At 46.3% G+C, this 17,085-nt stretch overlaps 1 protein-coding gene across 2 annotated transcripts in view; it reads left to right on the forward strand.

The window, feature by feature from the left end:
* Positions 1 to 12,390: 12,390 nt before the first annotated feature.
* MAVS (mitochondrial antiviral signaling protein) overlaps positions 12,391 to 17,085 on the forward strand; it is a 75,117-nt gene continuing 70,422 nt past the window's right edge. For both annotated transcript variants that reach the window (XM_077478004.1, XM_077478005.1), the window contains exon 1: positions 12,391 to 12,467. The gene's annotated coding sequence lies outside the window, so the exon portion shown is untranslated. The remainder of the gene's footprint in view (positions 12,468 to 17,085) is intronic.

Here is a 17,085-nt window from a genome sequence, read left to right on the forward strand (position 1 = left end):
ATTATGAATTACTTACCCGAGAACGAATCCACCCGCAGCAATCCTCGTCTCCCCCTCAGGCTGCCGACATGTCGCCCGGGGCTTGCTTCCGGGTATCACGGCTCAGGCGATGTGATTGGCCAGAGCCGCGATGACGTCACTCCCACGCATGCGTGTGGGAGCCACCGCCTTAAGCAACGGCACGTACTGCCATTGCTTCAGTTGGCTTAAAGCGGAGGTCCACCCTAAAGTGGACCTTCCGCTCATCGGAACCCTCCCCCCCCTCCGGTGCCACAATCGGCACCTTTCGGGGGGGAGGGGGGTGCAGTTACCTGGATAATCCAGGTAACTGCAGCCACTTCCGGGATAGCTCTCTGCGGAAAGGGGCGTAACTTACGCCCCTTTCCGCAAGTGCCCGCCCCTTCCTGCAAGTGCCCCGCTGCCTGCTGGGAAACACACAGATCCCAGAGGCAGCGGGGAGCATCCTTATTGCGCAGCGCGATTCGCGCATGCGCAGTAGGGAACCGGGAAATGAAGCCGAAAGGCTCCATTTCCTGATTCCCATACCCAAGATGGCGGCGGCAGGACCCGACAGGCGACCTAGAGATCGGCTTCGGGTGCCGACATCGCGGGCGCGCTGGACAGGTAAGTGTCACTATTTTAAAAGTCAGCAGCTGCAGTATTTGTAGCTGCTGGCTTTTAGAAAAAAAAAAAACGCGGAGTCCCGGTGGACTCCCGCTTTAAGTGCACATTTGCGGCATGACGTCAGCACATGCAAATACAGGGATATCTCCTAAACCGTGCAGGTTTAGGAGATATCCAGTGCAGCTACAGGTAAGACTAAAGGGTTTACAACCACTTTAACCACTTGCTTACTGGGCACTTAAACCCCCCTCAGTCCCAGACCAATTTTCAGCTTTCAGCGCTGATGCACTTTGAGTGACAATTACGCGGTCATACAACACTGTACCCAAATGAAATTTTTATCATTTTTTTCCCACAAATAGAGCTTTCTTTTGGTGGTATTTAGTTACAGCTCGGAGTTTTATTTTTTGCTAAACAAACAAAAAAAGATGCAAAAAAAAAAATAAATAAATCATGTTTTAATAGTTTGTTATAAAATTTTGCAAACGGGTCATTTTTCTCCTTCATTGAAGTGCGCTGATTAGGCGGCACTGATAGGCTGCATTGGTGGGCACTGATGGGCTGCATTGGTGGGCACTGATGGGCTGCATTGGTGGGCACTGATAGGCTGCACCGGTGGGCACTGATAGGCATAGTTAAGGCGGCACTAATAGGCACAGATAAGGCGGCACCGATGGGCACAGATAAGGCGGCACTGATGGGCAAAGATGGGCACAGATAAGATGGCACGGATGGGTGGCACGGATAAGTGGCACGGATGGGTGGCACGGATGGGCACTGATAGGTACCACAGATAGATGGGACTGATGGGCACTGATAGGTGGCACTGATAGGTGGCTCTGATAGGTGGCACTGCTGGGCACTGATGGGCGGCACTGCTGGGCACTGATGGGCGGCACTGATGGGCACTGATGGGCGGCACTGGGGTGCAGCACCTTTGAGGCAGATTGGGTGGCACTGTGGGTGGCACTGTGGGTGGCACTGTGGGGTGGCACTGTGGGTGGCACTGTGGGCACTATGGGCACTGACGGGGGGCACTGACGGGGGGCACTTACTTTTGCTTTTATTTTACTTCAGGATGGCACTGCGGGAGGCAGGTGGGCACAGGCAGGTGGCAGGTGGTCCCTTGTATTGATGGCCGTGATCGGGACTGATGTCCCGATCACGGCCGCCGGTGATCGGCTTTTTTTTTCTCTCCTCGCGCTGTCAGCGCGAGGAGGAATAATAGCCGATTACCGGCTCCGTTCTATCACATGATCAGCTGTCATTGGCTGACAGCTGATCACGTGATAAGGGGTCGGGACCGACCCCTTACACGGATCGGTGATCAGGCGAGTCTCACGGACTCGCCGATCACAGAGCGCGCCGCGCGCGCCCCTCAGGGGGCGCGCAGGCCGCTCGTAACCGGGACGACGTCAATAGACGTAGTCCCGGAAATGTAGGTCCGCGCTAATGCCGTCATTTGGCAATAGCGCGGATCTGAAGTGGTTAAGCTATAGTTCACTAAAAACATGCAAAGAGATTTCTCTAGTCTATTGATAAACTGTGATGGAAATAATTGACTTTCACTTTCAAGACACTTCCTGTTTGCTCGTCATGTAGCCTCAGCCGGTTTGGCAAGAATAGAAAAGGGGGAATTCTTCTGGAATTTCCTGCTGACGAAGCCTCCCCTTTGGCACATCTTCAAGGGCAGGTTGCCTCATATACAACATCACTATAATCTGAAGAAAAAAAACACGGGGTTGTCCGCATTACCCCATTGCATCACTAGTTCAAGTACAATAGTAGATCTTATCAGGAAAATAAACCTCTGTTACTAAGCCTTCTCTTGTGACCTAAAGCCTAGATAAAGATAACATGATTGCCAGTGGATTTGTGGGGGTTTCATGTCATATAGGACTTCAAAACGATCTATTGCTTTCATTCAGACACGTACCCCCCAACTTTTTAAGATGGGAACGAGGGACACCTATTAGAAAATGTATGTAGACATAGGACACACCCCTGCCACACCCCTTTAAATGAGAAATGTACAAAAAAAATATTAGTTAAACCCACGAGTGCTTTTTTACCACTACTATTCATTTATATTGGCTTTTGACATTTACAAATGCAGCAATTTAGAAATTGGATGGAAGTTTTAGCGCTGGGAAACACTTTTTGAAAGACAAAACGTGTATTTTATATACAACTGTATGGATCAGACCAAAATGAGGGACAAATGAGGAGCAGAGGGACTTTGTGCCAAATCAGGGACAGTCCCTCGAAATCAGGGACAGCTGGGAGCTATGCAGACAGACCCTGTCTGATTTGCTGTCAGACCAGATGGGTTATTCCTGCAAGAGATAGTTTATTCTTAAACAGCTGTCATTAAAGGCATTGTTCACTTTCACATTTGTTGTTGTTTTAACCAAGTACAGTATTATTGTATTTATATTCCCGGTGTTATTTATTTTCCTTAGAGGAAGTAAACCCTGGTGGGTTTTTCTTCCTTTCCTCTTCCCTGCAAAGTAAAGGCATAATGTGCTAGTATGCATCACACTTACCTGCAAACGAAGCTTGCGTCGTCCCCGATCAGGCCGCATCCATCTTTGCCCGTCTTCCTTTCGGGGCTACGGACTCCAGCTCTGTGACTGGCTGGAGTCACATGATGTCACTCCCGCGCATGCATGCGGGAGCCGCCGGTCACAGCACACTCGCCTGAAGAAATGGCACGGGCGGCCATTCCTTCAGCGCGCATGCACTGAAGACATCATCAGCACAGTAAATATCTCCTGGCGCACATTTAGGAGATATTTCCAGTACCTATAGGTAAGCCTTATTATAGGCTTACCTATAGGTACAACTTTCCCATGGAGGTTTATAACCTCTTTAAGCTGCCCATAGAAGAATCACATTCTGGCCGGTTCAGCAGGGAATGAACAAGATTTGATCCATCTCTGGGCAGGCTGGTTGCAGAGGCGGATCTCTAATTAGGCGCTCGCCTAAGGCCTCACACTTACAGGGGCCTCACGCCCACCTAATTTGTCTAGTTAAGTCCCGCCTTTGAGGCTGTCAGCAAGGCTTCCTCCACTGTCAGCACGGTGTCGAATCCCGGCCAGTATGCTGTAAAACCCGCTCAACTGCACCAGTGAGACATCTACACGGTCCGGACTCCGTGGGAGAGATAGCGGGCTTCGATTGGGACTCATTGACGGAGGGATGGGAGCTCACTGACAGTTCCCTGCCCCTCATATCCCCTCCCACACGGTCGGGAGAGGATAGCTGCTTTTGCTCCTCCACATGGCTGGATCTAGGGGGTGTTGCGGTGGCTTGTGCCCCTCGACAAACACCTACTGCCATAGATATTGTCCCTGGGCAGGGTTGACAAGTGTCAAATTAAAGAAGCTGTGGGGAGGGGGCTGCACTTCTGAAGCTCAACAGTGCCTTATACATTCTCCCGGAGAGGCCAGCACCCGCCCCCCTCTCTCCAGCCATGGGACAGGAGAGGGGAGAAAGATCAATTTGCTCCACCTACTCTCACCCCTCTCTTCTGTGTCTGCCCAGCCCACAACCCAATCCCTGAATAGTACTGTGCCTGAGAAAGGGGTGTGGGTGGAAAATTTGAAGCATCTGGCTTTTTATAATTGTCGCTGTCTGAGCCTGCAGAGACCAGCCTGGGGTGAGTGAGCTCTGCACTACCACTGAACTCTCCCCATCTCCCTTCCTTCTCTGCCCCATCTAGAACTTAGGGTTAACTAAACGCTGATGTATGGGGGGAACTCCACCAGGTTCTGTCATAAGGGGACACTTCACCAGATTCTGACATAAGGGGGCACTGTGCCGTTTTCTAATGTAAGGGGGGAACTCCGCCAGGTTCTGATGTAAGGGAGGGCACTCCGCCAGGTTCTGTTGTAAGGGGGCACTCCGGCAGGTTCTGATGTAAGCAGGACTGTTTTTAAGGCAGGGCAAAAGGGGCAGTTGCCCTGGGCCCTATCATTGTTGTGGGGCCAAAAGCGGCTGCCTCATACTTGCAAACTATCCTGGTTTAAATTCCCTTATACCTTGAAGTTTTAGTCTTGTAAACTTCTGCTGCCCAGCTATGCCCTATTGTTGTGTGCAGATGGCTTACCTGCAGGCTCTGTGTTTACATGTAAATAAATTGCATTGATATGTAAATAGAGGTGGCATTCATATGTATATCATGTCCCCCTGAGGTCACATTCACCATTACTTCTGCTGAATGCTGCCCACTGGGGAGGTAAAGGGTCATGCTTACAATTGTGGTCATTAAGCCTAACATCAGCCTGTTCTGCAAAAGTAAGCAAATCGGAGGTGGAACCCTTATTCAAAATAACATGGTGCCCCAGCACCCTGAATTTTGGTGCATGTGAATATGCAGGCAGGCAGTGAGGAGATGATGTGCTGTAACCTTTAGCAACCAATCAGTGAGCAGTAATACTGTGCACTAACCTCTTGCAACCAATCAGTGAGCAGTAATAATGTGCAGTAACCTCTAACAACCAATCAACAAGCAGAAGTCATGTGCTGTAACCTCTCGAAAATAACCATGAGCTATAATGTGTGCTGTAACCTCTAGCAGCCAGTCAGTGAGCGGTATGGACGTGAGCTGTAACCTCTAGCAGCCAGTCAGTGAGCGGTAATGATACACTGTAACCTCTGGCAACCAATCACAATCGCTGCCTGATCTGATTCAGTAAACTGATTTTGAGTCTAACTACTATTTATTGTATGTCTCAGAGCATGTGGAGAGCAAAATTGCATGGAAGAGAGGGCCCAAGGAAATGTTTGCCCAGGGTCCAGTTAATATTAAAGACGGCCCTGGATGTAAGGGGGCACTGTGACGGGTTGTAATGTAGGGGGGCACTCCGCCAGGTTCTGATGTAAAGGGTGCACTCCGCCGGGTTCTGACGTAAGGGAGGGAACTCTGCCAGTTTCTGATGTAAGGGGGGGCATTCCACAAGGTTCTGATGTAAGGGAGTGCACTGTGCCGGGTTCTAATTTAGGCGAGCACTCTTCCAGGTTCTCATATAAGGGAGGGCACTTCTCCAGGTTCTGATGTAAGGGGGCACTGTGCCCAGTTCTGTTGTAAGGGGACACTCCACCGGGTTCGTAACCCCTACAAAATGCTGGAAGAGAGCCAGAAACCCTAGAGGGGAAGGTAGAGGGGGAGAAGTCATTTAGTCATTGTAGATTTAGCCCAGTGACAGCCCGCTAGAATAGTAAGGATCTGTAACAGCAGCTTCCCTGCGCAGCTCTGATTGATAAGAGCGTATCTGTGTTATTCATTACTGCCCCTATACTGTACCCCCCTGCCCCCCTGTACGGTGTCCACTTAACCTCTCCTTGAACTATACCCCCCCTGTACTGTATCCACGTCCCTCCCCGTGTACTGTACCCCCCTGGCCCCTATACTGTGTCTATTCACCCTCCCACTGTATTGTAGCCTCCTTATACAGTTAACTTTGGGGCGTCATGTCTAAGTTTTGCCTAGAGCTTCCTCTGGCTGGTTGTACTGAAGTCGACCCCCCTCCCCCCGGTCCAGTGTCTGCAGGCAACAGTGAAGAATGGTGGAGGTTCCTTGTAAGTTGGGGCTGAATTTCTGCAAATGGAGCTGGAGATTTGGTCAGAATCAGAGGTGTCCCCAATGCTCAGAAATACAGGCAGGTACTAACCCTTCATGCCATACCATCAGGGAAGCATATGATTGGCCCCAAATTTGTTCTACAGTGGGTCAATGACCCTAAACATACAGCCATGTCATTAAGAACTACACTATATTGTCAAAAGTTTTGGACACCTGCCTTTACATGAACTTTAATAGCATCCCAGTCTTAGTCCATAGGGTTCAATATTGAGTTGGCCCACTCTTTGCAGCTATAACAGCTTCACTTCTTCCGGGAAGGCTGTCCACAAGGTATGGGAGTGTTTGACCAATCTTCCAGAAGTGCATTTGTGAGGTCAGGCACAGATGTGGACGAGAAGGTCTTCCTCGCAGTCTCCGCTCTAATTCATCCAAAAGGTGTTCTATCGGGTTGAGGTCAGGACTCTGCGCAGGCCAGTCAAGTTCCTCCACCCCAAACTCGCTCATCCATGTCTTTATAGACCTTGCTTTGTACACTGGTCCAAATCATTTGGTGGAGGGGGGATTATTATGTGGGGTTGATTTTTCAGGGGTTGGGCTTGGCTCCTTAGTTCCAGTGAAGGGAACTCTTAAGGCGTCAGCATACCAAGACATTTTGGACAATTTCATGCTCCCAACTTTGTGGGAACAGTTTGGGTTATCTCTTCCTGTTCCAACCTGACTGTGCGCCAGTGCACAAAGCAAGGTCCATAAAGACTTGGATGAGCGAGTTTGGGGTGGAGGAACTTGACTGGGCTGCACAGAGTCCTGACCTCAACCTAAAAGAAGACCTTTGGGATAAATTAGAGCGGAGACTGCGAGCCAGGCGTTTTTGTCCAACATCAGTGCCTGACCTCACAAATGCGCTTCTAGAAGAATGATTAAACGTTCCCATAGACACACTCCTAAACCTTGTGGACAGCAGAGTTGAAGCTGTTATAGGTGCAAAGGATGGGCCAACTCAATATTGAACCCTACAGACTAGGACTGGGATGCCAATAAAATTTGTGTGTGTGTAAAGGCAGGCGCCCCAATACTTTTGGTAATATAGTGTATCTTCAGTGTAAAGAAGACATTTTGAAAGTGATGGTTTGGCCCCCACAGAGCCATCATCAAATCTGTCTGGAATTACATGAAGAGATAGAAGGTTTTGAGGAAGCAGAAGATCTGTGGTTAGTTCCCCAAGATGATTGGAACAACCTCTCTGCCAAGTTCCTTCAAAACTTGTGTGCAAGTGTACCTAAAAGAACTGACGCTGTTTTGAAGACAAAGGGTGGTCACACCAAATATTGATTTCATTTGGATTTCTCTTCTGTTCATTTACTTTCCATTTTGTTAATTGATAAGAATAAATGTAACACTTCTATCTCTGAAAGCATTGTTAACCACTTGCCCACCGCTGCATGTACATTTACGTTGGCAGAATGGTACGGCTGGGCAAATGGGTGTACAGGTATGTACCTTTTGAATTTGCTACCGCATGGTCACGTGCGGGCCACTGTCGGCACGCACGCGACCCTACCCAGAGCTCTGTGAGTTGGATTGCAGGTCCCGCGGACTCGATCGCCGAGGGAATACCCGCAATCGTCTCACGGAGCTGGAGAACGGGGAGATGCTGATGTAAACAAGCATCTCCCCGTTCTGCCTAGTGACACTGTCATCGGCGCTATAATCAGTGACGTGTCTTTCGTAGCCCATCCCCCTAACAGTTAGAAACACTCCCCAGGACACACTTAACCCTTTCCTAGCCCCCTAGTGCATAACCCCTTCACTGCCAGTGTAATTTTTACAGTAATCAATGCATTGTTATAGCACCGATTGCTGTAAAAATGAAAATGGTCCCAAAAATGTGTCAAAATTGTCCGATGTGTCCGCCATAATGTCGCAGTCACAATTAAAATCGCTGATCACTGCCATTACTAGTAAAAAAAAAAAAATATTAATAAAAATGCCATAAAACAGACTGCAGATAGCCCGCACCTGGTTGCGCTCAGCGCCCCCCACCGCCCGACAATGGAAGTCGGCTGTCAATGCCACTCTCCCCTATAAAAAACTGCTGTATATGCATAGAGGCTGCCCGGGCAAGTTTGCCAAGCTATGGGATAAATGGATGGGGGATTCAGATACATGTACCGACTAGTGTAGTTTGTGGTCTGTACGCCTCCTTACACCTACTCGGGTTCGGCCCGGCGAGTCTAGCTGTCTCCGTGGTTGTAGGTGGGCTCTTCGCCCTCATAATAATGGCTTCCTGCTCCTCCCTGCGAATTACTTTGCGTAGGATGTACTATGGCTCGGTATATGACTCCCAACCTCTGAGTTCCTCTTTCCCCCCCATTTCTGAACACACCGCATTGCCCCTTGCTTTTTATGTAATGTGCAACCTGTAAACAAAGAACCCCCCCCTCCTCGTTTTTTTCAGCCTGTGGTATTGTTAGCAGCTGTTTTCTATCCGTATATTTGGTGCATGTTGCACCCCATATGTGTTACTGCCATCCTATGTATTTTGTATGCTCAATAAACGTTCCTTTTTCAAAAAAAAAAAAAAAATGCCATAAAACTAACCCCTATTTTGTAGACGCTATAACTTTTGCGCAAACCAATAAATAAACGCTTATTGTGATTTTTTTAAATTTTATTTACCAAAAATATGTAGAAGAATACGTATCGGCCTAAACTGAGGAAAAACATTGTTTTTTTTATATTTTTTTGGGGATATTTATTATAGCGAAAAGTAAAAAAGAATGCGTTTTTTTCAAAATTGTCACTATTTTTGTTTATAGCGCAAAAAAATAAAAACCGCAGAGGTGAACAAATACCACCAAAAGAAATCTCTATTTGTGGGGGAAAAAAAGGACGTAAATTTTGTTTGGGAGCCACGTCGCACGACTGCGCAATTGTCAGTTAAAGCGACGCAGTGCCGAATCACAAAAAGTGCTCTGGTCTTTGGCCAGCAAAATGGTCCGGGGCTTAAGTGGTTAAAGTATAACTAAAGGCAAAACTTTTTTTTTTTTTTTTTTTAAGTTGGATAGAGTGGAGATGGATTAGAACACCTGTCAGCTTTTATTGCTGTCTGTGCCCCCGTTAGGCCCCTTTCACACGGGCGGCTGTTCTGCCGCAGTTTAGCATGTTTATTTTTTTCTGTGAAATTCAAGACTCCAGGCACAGCGATCAGCTGCATTTATACAGTGCAATTACCTGCGTTTATGTGCATTTCTGTGCAGTTGCGTTCAGCTGCAGTTATCTAATATAGTCGTTCCCATAGCAACCCTGTTTTTTAATTAATTTTTTTGGTCCCTTGAATCCCTTCTCACGTTGCTATCCGCAGTTGACCCAAAAGACTGCGATTAGCTGCGGTTATGTGCATATAGCTGCGCTACATTGCACCTGGACGCATTCAATTCTATTTTTTCTATTCGCACTGAACCACATGTAATGAAATCGCAGCTAAACGCTGTGTGTGAATGGGGCCATAGGAAAGCATTGTGTGCTTTCAGCTGCGGTAGAAAACTAGAAAATCTGCAGCTAAAAGCACCATTCTATCCATCCGTGTGAAAAGGGCCTTAGGGAGATTCCCCCTCTATATTTGTCCTGGTTACCATTATCATTGAAAGTGAAAGTAAAAAAAAATCCCAAATTTTGGGTTGTCCCCAGAAATGTAATAGGGGGGGGGGGGGGTCTTCCAATGAGGACACTAGTTCTGGTGACCTGGGGGTACCCATGGAATTCCCTTTATTTTCAGGACTTTCATCTTACTTACTGTTTGGCTATGAGCCAGGAAGTGAAGGGAAATCTCCCCAATGGGACGCAGATGGTGAAGAAAAAAAATCTGACAAGGGTTATAACCCTTTCTTTCTCCATCACACATGAAAAAAAACAAAAAGCGTTTTGCCTATAGTTACTGTATCTTACAGCATTTTTTCACACCTGCCTAAAACTTTTGCACAATGATATATGTCAGTGGCTCTCAACCCTGTTCTAAAGTACCCCCAACAGGCCATTTTTTGGAAATTTCTCTTAGATAAATTAGCTTTCCAAAAAAAATCAAGCCACTGACTCTCATTTAACCACTTGCCGACCACCCGCCGTCGCTATACGGTGGCAGGTCGGCTCTCCTGCGCAAATCGTCCTTAGCCGTATGGCCGCTTGCGCAGGCGCAGTTGTGGGTGGGCGTGCATTGCAAGCAGCGCGATTTTTCTCCCTCTGAGGGAGCATTCCGATGGGTCAGACGGACTCTATGTTCGCCAGTGACCCACGATTGCCTAGTACAGAGGCAGAACTTTGAGTTGCAAGTGTAAACAAGCGAATCCCCGTTCCAACAGGAGACATGACAGATCTGCTGTTCCCAGTGATCGGGAACAGCGATCTCTGTCATGTCCCTGGTAGCCCATCCTCCTTACAGTTAGAACACGCCCAAGGAACACATTTAACCCCTTGATCACCCCCTAGTGTTAACCCCTTCCCTGCCGGTGTAGTTTTTACATTGATTGGGGCATTTTTATAGCACTGATTAATGTAATAATGTCCCTGGTCCCCAAAAAGTGTCATTTGGGGTCAGAGTTATCCACCGCAATGTCGCAGTCCTGATAAAAATCGCTGCCATTCTAGTAAAAACAAAAAATAAATAAAACTCCCTAAATCTATCCCATAGTTTGTAGGCACGATAACTTTTGAGCACACCAATCAATATACTCCTATTATTATTATTATTATTATTATTATTATTCAGGATTTATATAGCGCCAGCAATTTACGCAGTGCTTTACAATATAAAAAGTAGACAATACAGTTACAATGCAATAAAATACAAGAGTATTAGGAGGGCCCTGCTCAGAAGAGCTTACAATCTAATAGGGTGGGACAGGTGATACAAAACGTTATAACTGTGGGGAATGAGCTGATGGAAGTGGTAGGAGATTAGTTGTAGACGTGATAAGTTTCCCTGAAGAGATGAGTTTTCAGGGATCGCCTGAAGGTAGCAAGGGTAGGGGATAGCCGGACCAGTGGAGGTAGCGAGTTCCAGAGGATGGGAGAGGCTCTGGAGAAATCCTGGAGACGAGCATGGGAGGAGGAGACTAGAGAGCTTGAGAGTAGGAGGTCTTGAGAACAGCGGAGGGGACGATTTGGGTGATATTTGGAGACAAGATTGGTGATGTAGCTCGGGGCAGAGTTGTGAATGGCTTTGTATGTTGTGGTTGGTATTTTGAATTTAATTCGCTGGGTGATTGGGAGGCAGTGTAGGGATTGGAGGAGAGGGTTGGCAGACACTGAGTGGTTGGTAAGGTGGATAAGTCTGGCAGCAGCATTTATGATAGACTGAAGAGGAGATAGCCTATGGAGAGGCAGGCCAATGAGAAGGGAGTTGCAATAGTCAAGGCGAGAGATAATGAGGGGGTGAATGAGGAGCTTGGTGGTTTCGTTTGTTAAAAAGAGGCAAATTTTAAAGATGCTACGGAGGTGAATTCTACAAACTTTATTGTTGCGATTTGTTTTACCAAAAATATGTAAAAGAATACATATCGGCCTAAACTGATGAATAAATGTTTTTTTTAATATATATATTTTTTTTGGATATGTATTATAGCAAAAAGTTAAAAATAAATCTTTTTTTTTCTAAATTCTCGCTTTTTGTTTGTTTATAGAGCAAAAAACAAACAAACAGTATAGGTGATCAAATACCACCAAAAGAAAGCTCAATTTGTGGGAAAAAAAGGACGTCAATTTTGTTTGGGTGTAACGTCGCACGACCGCGCAATTGTCAGTTAAACCGACGCAGTGCCGAATCGCAAAAAGTGCTCTGGTCAGGAAGGGGGTAAATCCTTCCGGGGCTGAAGTGGTTAATATGCCAAAAATTCAATTTGCAAAGAATACCCAATCACATACAAAGAAATGAAGATAAAACTATTTTTTCTTGCACATTGGGATGATGAAACTCAGCAGAGCTTCACTTCATTCACTGATGGAAACATCCCTTGCCAAGTGAGCAGCCTACTTGCTTTGAGGAAATCAGCCTCCATGGTTGCAAGAGAGTTAACAGATGAATTCCACGCAGATGAGTTAACAGCCAATGCAAAGCAGGGGGTTAGGCTTGCATGGCAGACTAGCCAATCAGCTGCCAGGCTTGCGTCGCTGTATAGCTAGCTGTGCAGGAAGAGTGTGACTCACTTATTGGGAGGTCAGGACTGAAGGTGCGGTGTGTGTGACCCGGCTCAGCCAGAACCAAGTAGGTGCAGGAAATGTTTTTGCTACATACTTGTTTTTCATTATATGTCGCTGATTCTATGCCGCCCTTCCTTGTACTGCCAATGACCTCAATCATCATCAGCATTATAAATAGATCGAAGGCTTTTTATGGACTGCCAGTGGGTAGTGGAGGCTGAATTGTAATAGGGTCAAAGTGACCCATTGGGGGAGATTTACTAAAACTGGAGCACTCAGAATCTGGTGCAGCTGTACACGGTAGCCAATCAGCTTCTAACTTCAGCTTGTTGAATTAAGCTTTGACAATAAGCCCTGGTTCACATTGGAGCGAATTGGCATGCGAAAGTCAAAACGCATGCCAAATCGGCAGCAATTGCCAGCAATGGCACAGTCCGAATTGGTGCGACGCCGCATTTAAAGCGCCCCACCGATTTCCAAAGGTAGTTTCTGCACTACTTTTGGTGACTTTGGGGGGGGGGGGGGGATTTCCATAGACATCGGTGCAGAAACTTACATAGACCTCTCTGAAATCGCCCCAGAAGTTGAGGCAGGCGGGAATGAAATCATGCGAGTTCAGCTCTCAGTGTGAACCTACACTTAGCCTAGGTTCACATTGCTGCGGGTTAGCTGCCAGGTTAGCTGAACCCGTGCGATTTCAACCTGGCAATGCAGTCCGATTACAGGGGTGATTAGACATGTGTGCGAGTTCCTGCATAGATGTCTATACAAATTTCCCCCCAAAGTCGCCAAAAGTGGTACAGGAACTACTTTTGGGAATCGGCGCGGTGCCGCAAAGTCGCCGCAATTGCTGCCAATTTGGCATGCGATTTGACCCTGTCAAATCGCATGCAAAATCGGACCAATGTGGACCTAGGCCAGTGATGGCTAACCTTGGCACCCCAGATGTTTTGGAACTACATTTCCCATGATGCTCAACTACAATGCAAAGTGTATGAGCATCGTGGGAAATGTAGTTCCAAAACATCTGGGGTGCCAAGGTTCACCATCACTGACCTAGGCAAAAATCTGGAAGCTGATTGGTTTCTATTCAGAGCTGCACCAGGATTCTGCGCTCCAGTTTTCATAACTCTTCTCTGAAAAGAGTTAAAAAAAGAGAAAGAAAAAGTGGTTTTACATCCATGGATTTTAAGGGGCAACTTCAGCTAGGATACCACTATCTTTTGTGCTAAAGAATGTATAATAACACATTTTGTAAAAAAAATAAAAATAAATGTATAATATTTGCAAATATGTATATAAAACTTCCCACCAGAGATACACATCATTGTATCTAGTTTTCAGAGTTTGGATCCACTTAGGTCCAGTGGAAACAGCCAATATGTTCTGTGCCTCTGTTTTTTTATTATGTTTTCCAGGCGTAGCATTAGACCACCTAAAGCACAGCGTATCAACAATTGCAGCCATTGCCATTTTGTCAAATACTTTTTTTTACCTTTTTTTCATCCTTTGTTACATCTCAGTGCTGCTGATCTCCTGCAGTCTCTTTGCAGCCACATCATGTCTACAAGCACGTTGAACGATAAAAATATAACGGATTGCTCTATCCTCCTCACTAAACAGTGCAGATGGACGAAACTCCTGCTAAGGCTAAGGGATTCTTACAGTGCCAGCGGCTGTCAGAATATACTAGGTGCTGCCAAACAGTGACTGCAGGTGATAGGCTACACTCACTGTTTGGCCAAGAATTTTACACCTGGGTGCTTTGATATTTTTGGCTCGGATGTCAGGCTGTAGGGTTGGTACAGAGCCACTTACTGCCTTAAGCCATAAAGGTTTAAATCTTGGCAGATTTAGCAGGGACCAGCCGAGATTCAAACCATCTATGGGCAGCCTGATTGTACCCTAGTCCATCCATTGATCGACCTGGGAACTACCAGCATGTAGGATATTTACATGTGATTATTGCCAGACGCTATGGCTGCTAGCAATTATCACTGTGTTCTCTCCTGGCAGTAACAGCACCCGCCCTCCACCCCCCGCTGGAAGAACACAATAGCTCCGTGGGAGGGATTCCTCCATCAACACTGACTGTGTTGATGGGGGAATCTAGCAATCTTCTTTTCGCAGCAGGTGAAACTTTTCCATGTACTGGAAAAGTACAACTGGGCAGATACACAGAGAGAGGATCCAGTGTTTGCCCCCCAAATAAAGTAGATATGGCTATGACCCAGTCCTACAGTAAGAATTTAGCCAATACCAAAAACCAACAAACTGCGTGAATGAATGAGTGAATGGTCCAGTCTCATACTAAGGGGTGGTACACGGTGTGCACAATTATTAGGCAAGTGAGTATTTTGATCAAATCATCATTTTTATGCATATTGTCCAATTCCAAGCTGTATAAACTTGAATGCTTATTCCATTTAAGCATATCGGGTGATGTGTATTTGTGTAATGAGGGAGGGTGTGGCCTAAAAAGATCAAACCCTATATTAAGGTGTGCATAATTATTAGGCAGCTTTTTTTCCTTAGGCAAAGTGTGCGCTACGTCTGATTCTGTTTACTGTCCTTGGCTTGTTCTTGACTATCCTTGTCTGCTTCATACCCTGACCTTTGCCGTGTTCTTGACTACCCCCGTCTGCTCGTTGCCCCGACCTTTTGGCTTATTTCCTGACTATCACTTGTTCCCATCTGTATCTCACTCTTTATCCTTCAGTAGCCTACCGTGAACGTGAGCTGGCAGACCCTGAGGTCCGCAACCTGGAGCAAGTTGCAGTGAAGTCCATCCCCACCACTAGGGGCTCTGGTGAACACCTGCTGATTAAACTCCGCCCCCTGGGGAATCTCATGCTTTAGCTCCCAGTGTGATCCGTGTCAGTGCTCCAGAGGACCTGCTTTCCTGAACCACCCAGAGCCCCATCTGTGGCAGTCAGCTGCAAGGTCCACTACTTTAGTGGTGCACTGTTTACCCCAATGGCATACATCTATCACCTGCCCTCAGGTGACCTGACAGTCCACAGGGTCCCAAGAAATTTGTTGAGAAGAAAAGACAAATTAAATGGCAAGGTTTTGAGAAGAATCAAGGAGGAGAAGTTACAAGGAGCCCATTATCCTCCAGTTCTGTTATATTCCATAACTGTAACCTACCTGGAGTGCCCAGAAGTACAAGGGGTTCAGTGCTCAGAGAACCTGGTCAAGGTAAGGAAAGCTGAAGCCCGAACCACCACTGAGTAAGACACATAAGTTGAAACGTCAAGACTGGGCCAAGAAATATCCGAAGACATATTTTTCAAAGGTTTTCTGGACTGATGAGATGAGTGACTCTTGATAGACCAGATGGATGTGCCTGTGGCTAGATCAGTAATGGACACAGAGTTCCACTTCGACCTTCACACCAGCAAGGGGAAGGTGGGGTACTGGTATGGGCTGGTATTATTTAAAGATGAGCTAGTTTGACCTTTTCAAATTGAAGATGGGCTCCAAATCAACTCCCAAACCTTCTGCCAGTTTTTAGAAGACCCTTTTTTCAAGCAGTGGTAGAGGAAAAAGTCTGCATCTTTCAAGAAGACCATGATATTTATGCAGGACAATGCTCCATCGCATGCATCAAAGTACTCCACTGCGTGGCTGGCCAGTAAAGGCCTTAAAGATGAAAGAATGACTTGACCCCCTTATTCACCTGACCTAAACCCTATTGAGAACATGTGGGCCCTTCTGAATGGGAGATTTACAGTGAAGGAAAACAGTACACCTCTCTAAACAGTGTCTGGGAGGCTGTTGTTGCTGCTGCACAAAAAGTTGATTATCAACAGATGAAGAAACTGACAGACTCCGTTAATGGAAGGCATATGACTGTTATTGAAAAGAAGGGTGGCTATGTTGGTCACTGAATTTATTTTTAAATGTCAGAAATGTTTATTTGTAAATTTTGAGTTGTTTGTTTATTCTTACTTACTAAATCTCGGTTCACACTGGGGGGACCTGTCAGGCGACTTAGCCACCTGACATGTCGTGCTCCATTCAGTGTAATGGAACCGTTCTAATTGGACTCAAGTCGCTCCGACTTAGAAAAAGGTTCCTGTACTACTTGGCACTGACTTTGGAGCGACTTGCATTAACTCCTATTAAAGAAATCGTTTGCACGCTGAAGTCGCTCTGTGCGGGGCCGCTTCAGAGTTGGGCGACTTTGAAGCCATCCCAGTGTGAACCAAGACTAAGGCTGGATTCACACCTCTGCATTTTTAGTGCTTTTTTGCATTTTGCACTACAGAACATGTTCCATAGGAAACCATGTTAAATGGACTGTAGTGCAAATCTGCAGTATGCAAAAAGCATTAAAACTACATAGGTGTGAATCCAGCCTAACAGATTATAATAAACAAGTGAGATGGAAAAAAATGTTACATTTTCATTTAGTTGCATAATAATTCTGCACACATAGATATTCTCCTAAGAAAGCCAAAACCTTACTTTTTTTACTTTCTTAAATATTTAGGTTTGAGGTTTATTAACATTTTGGATAGACTGAGAGCACTGCAGTTGTTCAATGATGAAAGGAATCCTCAAAAACGACAACTTGCCTAATAATTGTACATTCATCGACAGGCCGCTCACCCTACCATACTATATGTAGCAAAGTCCCAGACCTCCTTTGATCTAATGAGAACCGCCAGGGATAG

Source organism: Lithobates pipiens, unplaced genomic scaffold (genome assembly GCF_037356315.1).
Source record: "Lithobates pipiens isolate NorthernLeopardFrog02 unplaced genomic scaffold, aLitPip1_a1.2 Scaffold_13, whole genome shotgun sequence".
Taxonomy (NCBI): Eukaryota; Metazoa; Chordata; class Amphibia; order Anura; family Ranidae; genus Lithobates; species Lithobates pipiens.